General features: G+C 48.5%; 1 pseudogene; it reads left to right on the top strand.

Annotated features, from left to right (window-relative positions):
• The first annotated feature begins 3331 nt into the window (after nt 1-3331).
• LOC102904768 (DNA (cytosine-5)-methyltransferase 1 pseudogene) lies at nt 3332-7872 on the top strand (annotated as a pseudogene).
• Nucleotides 7873-9122: the final 1250 nt, after the last annotated feature.

The following is a 9122-nucleotide window of genomic DNA, read 5'->3' as shown; positions in this document are numbered from 1 at the left end:
AAAGGCTTAGTAGATCAAGGGTTTGTGGTGAAAGTGTGAAGACCTGGGCTAAAATCCCCAGAACTCACATGAAGCTGGGCACTGTGGCACGTGTCTGTAATTTCAGGGTCCTGATAGTAAGACAGGAGGCAGAGAGAAGAGAGTCCCTGGAATTCTCCAGGCCAATGATGATGGTGGTGATGATAATAATAATAAAGATCCTGCCTCAAAAGACAAGACAGAAATGGAGGACCAATACTTGAGGTTGTTTGTTGCCCTCCACACGCATGCCCGTGGAATGTGCACCCTCCTCCCCCATTTTAAACAAAAGACCAAAACCCCATAGTTTTTAAAAAAAAAAACAAAAAGCTACATGAAAAACTGAAAGTCCTGTGGTTTTGCAGATTCTTTTATCCATATCATCTCTTGCTATATGGCTAAATTTATTTTTCCAAACAAAAGAAAAAATGAAAAGAAGACAAAGAATATATATCTAGTCTTTGGAGAAGAGTGAACACTCTACTGGGAAATAGAAATTGAAAAATCACAGAACCAGTCTGTGAAAGTAACTTGAGAGGCCTCAGGAGTGAAGAAGGTTCATCTTTTCCTTTTTACCCATCCAGCCGTGAGTTTGTAAAGCAAGTACCTGTATCCACAGCACTTCCTGCTTCGCTGGAAAAGAGAGCAGAGCTGGAATACCACACTTTCATCATTGTCTTTGGTCTTTGGACTGCCCAGGCCCTTGTTTTCTCTTACATTTCCTCCGGTTAAACAGATCAAGTAAGACTTTTCAGATCTGGGTCAAGACTTTTGGGCTGTGGTTTCCTCACGCCTAGAATACCCAGGTCAATTTAATAAGAAAACAGTTCTTTCATGATCCAGCCCTAGGCTTAAGAAAAGATCATTTCCCAATTTCTGTGTTACATAAAAGCCCCAAAAGAACCAATTAGCATTGTGTAGCTCACGGACAAAGGGAAGGGTCTAGCTTTAAGAAAGCATACTGTTTGCCCTCAGAAACTGATTCCTGTCATATAATCCATGTGCAATACATAACCTGAGGTCTGAGAGTAGAGCCAAAGTGTTGGTTTTGTTTGGCCAACAAGCACTTTTGCTAATTTCACCTTTATTTGGGCCTGGGTCCAGTGCTCACTCTTGGTTTCAGAATTGTAGGTTTTGAAGGGTGGAAAGAGGAGAGAGCAAGCCCTTCCACTCCTGTCTGGAAGAACAAGCTCTGTCATAAGGAGCCCTTTACAGGAGGCTGGAGAGATGGCTCAGCAATTAGGAGCACGTGTTGCTCTTGCAGAAGACCCAGGTTTCATTCTCAGCACCTTCATGGTGGTTCACAACCACCTGTAACTCCAGTTCCAAGGGATCTGATGCCCTCTTCTTACCTTGGAGGGTCACAAGCATAGGCAAGGTACATGTACATACACTGCATATAAAATTTAAAAAAAAAAACACAATTAAAAACTACTTGACAGTTTGGGCCTCTAGAACTGCTGGAAATGAATTTGTGCTGTCACTAGATTTGTGGTGTTTTGTTACAACAGCAACAGGAAGCTAATACAGCACAATAAGTTAAATGGCAATTATGAAATACTGAGCCATATTTTTCCTTCTGAACTTCTAGCATCTGGAAGGGGCAGAACTGTCTGCTAATATGTCTGGGTCTTACGTCTGATTTAATTAAAGGAATATTTCTAGTCAGAGATACCCCAGGGGATTTCTTAGTGATTTGGAGTACTTAAAAGGGTCATTGGGTTCTGATGGTGTCATGAAATTTATGACCGGAGCATCCAGTTACCAAGAGAGATTATCAGGCAGCTTCCCCAGGAAGTCAGGCAGATGGGTTCCCCATCATTAACGTGTTGATGGATAGGAAGCTAAACTTCCCTCTGGAGACATGGGTCAGGTGGAACACTACTTCCTGTCAGTTGAAACATCTTTTTATAGCTGGGAAAATGGGAAAGTCAACTGGGGAGCTCTGGAGAAAAATTTCTTTGTTTATTTACTTTGGCTTTCAGGAATGTTCTTGGACTTGAACTGCCATTTTGACCCCAGGCGAAACTGACTAGAGGACAAGTGAAGATGTCCTGAATGGACCCTGGGCTGAGTGACATTGTCTCTCCCAGCATTTGAGAGACATTATAAGAGGGCACAGGAAGAATAGGGTATGGGTGGCCTCCTGGGGCCTACACTCTAGCAAGGGCCACGGGGTTACTGGTACAACTTTGTGAGGCCAGGGCCTTCGCCTGAAACCTCTTAACAGAAAAGGCAGAAGACGCTTTTCAGCATGGCTTTAACCGACAGGACACATTCCATCTTGACTATACTCCTTCCTGTTAAAGCAACATGAAGGAATGCACTAGCCTGAACCCATGCAGCCCAGAACCCCTACAGAACTTCCATTAGAACTTGGGCTGTTAGCCATGTGTAAGAAGGCCTCTCTTGGCTTGCAGTGCTTCTGGAGAGACAATGATGGTTTGTTTGGCTGGTAGGAAATTAGCCTCAGCTTAAAATTCTTGGATTAAATTTGGACAAAATTCTCACCTTAAGTCCTCATGCTGTGAGCCACCAGGATCAGATGCTAACCCTCAGGGGAGCTGCTGAGTTGGCCTGACTTGTTCACGGAGTAAGCAATGGAGGGAAGGTATATGATTTTAGGCATTTAACTTTCTAGTACCACTGGAGGCTTCCTTTCCTCCGATTTAGACGTTTTCCAGGGAGCAGGGTGACAAAGATGGCAGTCAGTGTAGGGACTGAGGGATGGGATTTATGAAGTGAAGAAAGCTCACAGTACAGGAAAGATACATTTAGATTTTAAAGACTAACATCTAGGGCTGGAGACATGAGTCAATGGTGAAGAGCACTTGTTGTTTGGGCAGAGGACTCAGGTTCAATTCCCAGCACCACCTCTGTGCCACGTACTTTCAATGATTGGAGCATCTGCTGGGGTTGAATGAGGATCATTTGAGACATGAACCAGCAGGTGGAAGCCCTCTAGTTTGATGGCCAGGGCGGAGCCAGCCCTTATATCTACACCCCAGGGCTCTCACCCTCAGATTACTTTTTGCTGCTCAGAACCAGTCACTGCTGCATGCTTTTACGTCTTCCAGAAGGCTCAAAGACTTGGAAAGAGATGGCTTTACAGACAAGGAGTGTGTGAAAGAGAAATTGAACCTGTTGCATGAATTCCTGCAAACAGAAATAAAGAGCCAGTTATGTGACTTGGAAACCAAATTACATAAAGAGGAACTATCTGAGGAGGGCTACCTGGCGAAAGTGAAACCTTTTTTAAAATAAAGACTTGTCCTTGGAGAACGGAACACTCTCTCACACCTGAAAGGCCAACAGTTGTCCAGCCAACAGACAAGCAGGAGAGCAGAAATGGCAGACTCGGGACAACCCTCTAAACCCAGGTCCACGAGAAGCAAGTCGGACTGTGAGACCAGTTCTGAAGCTTCCTCTAGCTCCGCGGCTGCGAGGAGACCCACCAGGCAGACCACCGTCACATCTCACTTTGGGAAGGGCCCCACTAAACGGAAACCCAAGGAAGAATCGGAAGAGAGACTCTCAGATGAGTCTGTTGCAGGGAAGGACCAGGATAAGAGACGCAGAGTTACAGGCGCAGTGTGTGGTGCTGGAGTTTCTGTAGTGGAACCAGAAAGTGTAACACCAGGAACTCAGCTGGGTCAGGAAGAGCAAGGTGAGCAGGAACTTGACCGGAGACTTCGAGGTCAAACCAGAGAACTAACATCGAGGCAGAGATCAAGGCAGGAGCCAGGCAGAGAAGCAAGACTAGGAACTCCCAAGGAAATGGATGCTGATGAAGAAGCAAAGGATAAAAGAAGGCTCAGGCCCAGAAGTCAACCCAAAGATCTGGCCACCAAACGGAGACCCGAGGAAGAATTGGAGGATTTGACTCCAGAGACTCCTGAGGACAGAGATGAAGAGGAACAGAAGGAGAAGAGACGAAAGAGGACATCCAGAGAATCAGCGGAGAAAAGGCCTGCTCGAACCCAATCAACCATGAACACAAAGAGAGACCAGCCACGGTGCCCCCAGTGCGGCCAGTGCCTGGATGACCCTGATCTGAAGTACCAGCAGCACCCTTTGAATGCCGAGAATGAACTCCAAATGTTGGTCTGTGAGAAACTGTCCATCTCGAATTCCAATTCATCTGGAGAACCCATCGATGACTCTCCCCTACGCAAGATGACTTCCTTCAGTGTATATTGCAGTCGAGGTCACCTGTGCCCTTTCGATACTGGTCTTATTGAGAAGGACATTAAACTCTACTTCTCGGGTTGTGCCAAAGCAATCGATGATGATGATCCATCTGTGGAAGGTACACGTGGTGTTAATTGCACAAACCTTGGGCCAATCAATGTGTGGTGGATCACTGGCTTTAATGAAGATGAAAATGCCGTCATTGGCTTTACCACATTTTATTCAGAATACATACTGATGGAACCCAGCCCGGACTATGCACCAATATTTGCACCAGTCCTGGAGAAAGTTAACCTCAGCAAGACTGTAATTGAGTTCCTGCGACACAACCCTCACGCTGTCTATGAAGACCTAATAAATAAGATCGAGACCACCGTCCCTCCTGGCACTGGCCTGAGCCAGTTCCCGGAGGACTTCCTCCTGTACCACTCTCAGTTTGTGGCGAACCAGGTAGAGATTTACGATGAAGCCAGAGACAGTGACGAGGCAGCCATCTTATTGACTCCCTGCATGAGAACCCTGATCCAGTTGGCCAAGGTCACCCTGGGACAGAGGCGAGGGGAGAGACGCCTCAAATTTCTTAAGAAGAAGCACAAAGAGCCCACAAAAGCCACCACCACCAAGTTGGTCTACCAGATCTTTGAAAATTTCTTCCCAGAGCAGATTGAGAAGGATGACAAGGACAAAAAGGAAAATGCCTTTAAGCGCCGCCCGTGTGGCATCTGTGAGGTCTGTCAGCAGCCTGAGTGTGGGAAGTGCAATGCCTGCAAGACTATGGTTAAATTCCGTGGCACTGGTCAGAGAAAACAGACTTGCCTCAAGAGGAGGTGTCCCAACTTGGATGTGCAAGAGGCAGATGATGATGAGGAAGCTGATGATGATGACATCCCACAGGTGCCATCACCCAAGAAGATGGACCAAGGGAAGAAGAAGCAGCAGAACAAGGACCTTATCACCTGGCAAGGGGACCCAGTGAAGACTGAAGAGAAGAGAACTTACTATCTGAAGGTGTGCATCGATGGAGAGACACTGGAGGTGGGGGACTGCATCTCTGTCCTTCCCGAGGATTCCTCCATGCCACTGTATCTAGCCAGGGTCACGGCACTGTGGGAAGACGAGGGCAGGGAGATGTTCCATGCACACTGGTTCTGTGCTGGGACAGACACAGTCCTTGGAAACCTCTCCGACCCCCTGGAGCTGTTCCTGGAGGACCACTGTGAAGACATGGAGCTTTCCTACATCCACAGCAAGGTCAAGGTCGTCTACAGGGCGCCCTCGGAAAACTGGGCCAAGGAGGGAGGCATGGATCCTGAGACCCTGCTGCCAGAAGCTAAGGATGATGAAAAGACCTATTTCTACCAGTTCTGGTACAACAAGAAACATGCAAGATTTGAATCCCCTCCCAAGACCCAGCCGACAGAGGAGAACAAACATCAGTTCTGTCTCTCTTGTATCCGACTGGGTGAGCTGAGACATAAAGAAATGCCTAAGGTCCTAGAGCAACTTGATGAGGTGGATGACCGGATCTACTGCAGTTCTATCACCAAGAATGGTGTTGTCTACCGAGTAGGTGACAGTGTGTACCTGCCTCCTGGGGCCTTTACCTTCAACATCAAGCGGGCTATTCCCTTGAAACCCTCAAGGAAGAAGCATGTGGATGAGAACCTGTACCCTGAGCATTACCGCAAGAAGTGTTCAGAGTACATCAAAGAGAGCAACCTGGATGCTCTGGAGCCCTATCGCATCGGTCGGATAAAAGCAATTCATTGTGGCAAGGAAAATGGCAAGGTTAATGAGGCAGACATCAAGATCAGGGTCAACAAGTTCTACAGGCCTGAGAACACCCACAAACACCCAGTGAACTACTACAATGTAGACATCAACCTGCTGTACTGGAGTGACGAGGAAGCTGTGGTGGACTTCAGTGACGTGCAAGGCCTCTGCACTGTGGAGTACGGGGAAGACCTGCCTGAGAGCATTGATGATTACTCACAGGGGGGCCCTGACCGCTTCTACTTCATGGAGGCCTACAATGCAAAGAGCAAAAGCTTCGAAGACCCTCCCGATCACACCCGCAACCCTGGGAACAAAGGGAAGGGAAAAGGAAAAGGGGAGGCACAGTGTCAGGTGTCAGAGCCCAGAGAGCCCGACACAACCATCCAGTTGCCTAAGCTGCGGACCCTGGATGTGTTTTCTGGCTGTGGAGGGTTATCAAAAGGATTACACCAAGCCGGCATCGCAGAGACACTGTGGGCCATTGACTCGGTGGACGCGGAAGCCCAGGCATTCCGGATGAACAACCCTGGCTCCATGGTGTTCACAGAGGACTGCAATGTGCTGCTTAAGCAGATCATGGCTGGCGAGGAGACCAACTCCTACGGCCAGAAGCTCCCCAAGAAGGGCGATGTGGAGATGCTGTGTGGTGGACCACCCTGCCAGGGTTTCAGCGGCATGAACCGTTTCACCTCCAATTCGTACTCCACGTTCAAAAACTCGCTAGTGGTCTCCTTCCTCAGCTACTGTGACTACTACAGGCCGCGTTTCTTCCTTTTGGAGAATGTCAGGAACTTCGTGTCCTACAAGGACTCCATGGTGCTAAAGCTCACACTGCGCTGCCTAGTCCGCATGGGCTACCAATGCACCTTTGGTGTGCTGCAGGCTGGACAGTATGGTGTGGCCCAGAAACGGAAGCGGGCCATCATTTTGGCTGCAGCCCCAGGAGAGAAGCTGCCTCTGTTTCCAGAGCCTCTGCATGCGTTTGAACCCCGTGCCTGCCAGCTGAGCGTTATAGTGGATAAACAGAAGTATGTTAGCAACATTACCAGGCGGACTTCAGGCCCCTTCCGACCCATCACGGTGCGGGATACCATGTGTGACCTCCCTGAGATCCAAAATGGAGCATCGGCCCTTGAGATCTCCTACGAAGGAGAGCCACATTCCTGGTTCCAGAGGCAGGTGCGGGGCTCACACTACCAGCCCATTCTCAGGGACCATATCTGCAAGAATATGAGACCATTGGCGGTTGCCCGCATGCGGAACATTCCAACCTTCCCAGGATCAGATTGGCGTGACCTGCCCAATATAGAAGTGCAGCTGACAAATGGCACTTGGACCAATAAGCTGTGCTATGAGTATCATGACGTGAAGAATGGCTACAGCAGCACTGGCGCCATGCGTGGGGTCTGTCCCTGTGCAACACCTGGTAGGGAATGCGACACCAATGCCAAGCAGTTCAACACCCTCATCCCCTGGTGCCTGCCGCACACTGGGAACCGGCAAAACCACTGGGCCGGCCTCTACGGGCGCCTGGAGTGGGATGGCTTCTTTGGCACCACTATCACCAACCCTGAGCCCATGGCGAAGCAGGGCCGTGTGCTCCACCCAGAGCAGCACCGGTTGGTGAGCGTGCGGGAGTGTGCCCGCTCCCAGGGCTTTCCGGACACCTACCGGCTCTTCGGCGACATCTTGGACAGACACCGGCAGGTGGGTAATGCTGTGCCGCCACCGCTGGCCAAAGCCATTGGCCTGGAGATCAAGCTCTGTATGTTGGCCAAAGCTCAGGAGATGGCCACAGCTGCAGTTCAGGTAAATGAGACGGCGACGACTAGCTCTGCTCTCTCCCAGAGCCCCAGGCCCACAGATACTGTGTTTTTAACCGGTTGAGCCCCATCATTTGAAATGTTGTGCAGTGTCTGTGGCCATGGTTGACACTAAGCTGTTTGTGTGACGTTTGCTTTGTGACTGAGCCGTACAGTGCTTTGTGCAATTTGAATCTTGAAAGATTTTTGCTTTTAATTCTGTATTTTATCAGATCCGCCACTGTGCAAGTGGCAAGCCAGATTTTATGTAGTTTTTATATGTTGTAATATTTCTTCAAATAAAGCGCTTTTATAAAGCACACGCACAAAAAGACCCAAAATGCATAGTAGCAAGTATCAAATATTTCTCATTAAAAACAGCCAGTCCGGGGCTGGGGACGTGGCTCCATGGGTAAAGTGCAGTCTGTGTAAGTGTAAAGACCTGGCTTTGAATCTCCAGAATGCAAGGGAAAGCCTGGAACAGGTGCGAAGATTGGAAATCCCAATGCTTCAAAGGTGAGATGGGAGGTGGAGCTGGGAGACTCTCCAGGAGCTGACCAGGAACAAAGGAACAACGAGAGACCCTGTCTCAAACAAGGTGCAAGGCAGGGACCAAAACCTGATGTGGTCTTCTACCTACACATGTGGTCAGTGTACTCTCCTGAATATGCATACACATATGCACATGGACATATCACACACATGCACACAGAGACCTATCACATAGACCTCTCTCTCTCTCTCTCTCTCTCTCTCTCTCTCTCTCTCTCTCTCTCTCTCTCTCTCACACACACACACACACACACACACACACACACACACACACAGAGACTTTGTCGGGTGCTCAGCTGGAAAGGGAGATAGTCAGAGGCTTTGTAATACAAACAATAGGTCCAGCCTATATTGTTTGCTTCCAGGGTCCGTGGAAGAGTCTACCAACCAGCTGAGGATTCTAGTCTGAGGAATATTCAATGAATCTAAGCACACTGAGTTCTTTAGTCCACTCACTTTATTCTTCTAAGTCAATTTTACCTACATAGTTTCTTTTCTGCTCTCTTAGCTCCTCTCGGTCCTTCCTGCTCTGTCCTTTCTGTTCTCTCATCTCTACCTAGTTCTTTCCATCTCCGTCCTCATCTTTGTTCTCCATCCATTCTCCCAGTGCTCTCAGAGAACCAGCATATATACCCACACAGTAATTCTTTGGCAAAGCAATGCAAGGCTTGAAGTTTTCAGCGTCACAGGGAGGTGATAAGGATCCACACATATAATTAATTGTCAGCTTCCAATTACAACCCAAAAGGGGAGTGACTAAAGGAGAGTTCTCTGGTAGGGTCA

Source organism: Peromyscus maniculatus, chromosome 6 (assembly GCF_049852395.1).
Source record: "Peromyscus maniculatus bairdii isolate BWxNUB_F1_BW_parent chromosome 6, HU_Pman_BW_mat_3.1, whole genome shotgun sequence".
Taxonomy (NCBI): Eukaryota; Metazoa; Chordata; class Mammalia; order Rodentia; family Cricetidae; genus Peromyscus; species Peromyscus maniculatus.
This window is presented reverse-complemented; position numbering and strand designations above follow the sequence as displayed.